General features: G+C 45.8%; 1 protein-coding gene across 1 annotated transcript in view; it reads right to left on the reverse strand.

Annotated features, from left to right (window-relative positions):
* LOC103605135 overlaps positions 1 to 2330 on the reverse strand; it is a 37937-nt gene that overhangs the window by 1994 nt on the left and 33613 nt on the right. The gene's annotated exons all lie outside the window — the stretch shown is intronic.

Genomic DNA, 2330 nt, shown 5'->3' on the forward strand with positions numbered 1-2330 from the left:
GTGTGAGTGTGCTTAATGCCACCGAACCGCACACTTAGGACGGTTAAAATGGTAGAGTTTGTTATGTATATTTTACCACAATTTATACAGAGAGAGAGAGAATCAATTCTTCCTAAAATAATGTATAGGGTGGGGGATAAAAAAGTAAAATAAAATAATCCACAAACATAATGTGATTCCCACCCCGCCCAAACAAAGATTTTAGAGAAAGCAAGACAAGCTTAGTCTGAGATTTATAAGGAAAACTAAGCCAAACAGCCAAGAAAACTGTGAAAAGCGGGGATGCCCAGGGAGACCAGCCCTGCCTCATAAGAAAACATGATAGGGCCACAGTCATTTTCAAAGTTATGTCATGAACAGAGATGGCAGAGCTGTGGAAAAACCCAGAATGTACAGAAATAGGCCCAGACCCAATTGTGATCAGGGTGGCACTATTTTTAATTGGAGAGGAAGAGAGAAATTATTCAGCAAACAATGCTGGGACACCCGGATATGTACCTAGGAAAAGATAGTGTTGGCTCCGTACCTCACACCTTCCCAAAATAAATTCAAAGTGGACCAAAAACTTGACTGTAGACAACGAAAGCACTAAAGTAGCAAAAGAGGCCACAGGCGAGGACACGAAGCTTCAGGACGGGACACGGCCTTCCCAGGCGAGACGTGAGACACAATGAAGAAGACGGAGCACACTGAAAACAAGGGTCTGCACGGCCCAGCTTTCCCAACTAGTCAAAGATAAATGATAAACGACAACCTGGGAAAAAATATTTCAGCACAACTCACAGAGAACTAACTGCTCCAACATTGATAAACAGCCCAGTAGAAAAACAAGCAAAAGATACGGACAGTTCAGAAAAGCAAAAACAAATAGCTCTTTTTTTTTTTTTGTCTTTTTTCGTGACCGGTAACGGGATCGCAACCCTCAGTGTCGTNGGCGGGAGCGCCGCTGCGCTCCCAAGCGCCGCACTCTACCGAGTGCGCCACCGGGCCGGCCGGACAATTAGCTCTTAAACATATGAAAAGGTGATTCACCTTCCCTTATACTGAGAGAAACATAAACTGAAATTGCTCTGAGAAACCAGTTTCCCCAATAGACTGGCAAAGAGGCACGGGGCAGGGGCCCTGGGGACAGCATCTCCCTACCTGGAGAGTAGTCTGGAGGGCAATTTTGCAATATCCAGTCAAATGAATATTCTGCTTCCAGGAATCTCTCCTACTCACATATGCAGGGTGATGTACAGGCCGGGTGTCTCACTACAGCATTGTTTTCATAATAGCAAAAAAAGGTTAAGTGTACTGTCCGTGTCTACCTACAGGGGACAGCCACACAACGAGGGCCCCATGCGCTGCTCTGGAGGGCTCCCTGCAAGGCACGCTGTGACCTGCCAGCCTGTGCCTTGCCATTTGTGTACTGGAAAAAAAGGGGGGCGGGGAAGGGAGAAAAAGAAAAAGACAGAAATATGTCCCAGGGAGCAGCCCTGGAAGGGCTTCATGAAAGCCAGTACCAGTGGCAGCCTCTGGAGACAGGACGTGGGGGCTGGAGCTGCCAGAAACTTCGACCCCATCTGAATTCTGAATCCTGAACGTATGAACCTTTCTACAGTAAACTAAATTTTAAAATTAAAAATTTAAAATAACGGGCCGAGCCTGTGGCGCACTCGGGAGAGTGCGGCGCTGGGAGCGCAGCGACGCTCCCGCCGCAGGTTCAGATCCCATATAGGAATGGCCGGTGCGCTCACTGGCTGAGTGCGGTGTGGACAACACCACACCAAGGGTTGCGATCCCCTTACCGGTCACGTAAAAAAAAAAAAAAGAGACAAAATTTTAAAATAAAAGAAATAAAGATTTAAACAAACAAAGCACAAAAAACCCACTCTCATTCACCATGACAGAGAATCTCTCCTAATTTAAACCAGCGGTTATCAAGGTGTGGCCCAGGAATCCTCGGGGGTCCCCAGGATGCTTTCGGGGGACCTGCAAGGTTGAAACTGTTCTAGTGATAATCCTAAGATGTTGTTTGCCTTTTCCACGCCTGCTGCCTGGCGGCTCTGTGGTGTGACACAACAGCAGACAGGACACAGAAGCACGAGGCCACCCCACTGTCCCCTACCCACCCTGACACTGGAGAGCGCTGCAAATCATTAGCATCCCTCCTTAATTTTTTTTTAAGTAGTGACTTTTTAAAATAAAAATATGCTATCTGTGTTCATATTAATAGATTTGTAGCTGGCATTTTTCAATGCATATATATTTTTAAGTTTCTCAGTTTTAATTTCTTTTTTTTTTTTTCCTTTTTGTCTTTTTTACTGACCAGTAACGGGATCGCAACC

The sequence above is a fragment of the Galeopterus variegatus genome, unplaced genomic scaffold (assembly GCF_000696425.1).
Source record: "Galeopterus variegatus unplaced genomic scaffold, G_variegatus-3.0.2 Scaffold5609, whole genome shotgun sequence".
In the NCBI taxonomy this organism is placed as follows: domain Eukaryota; kingdom Metazoa; phylum Chordata; class Mammalia; order Dermoptera; family Cynocephalidae; genus Galeopterus; species Galeopterus variegatus.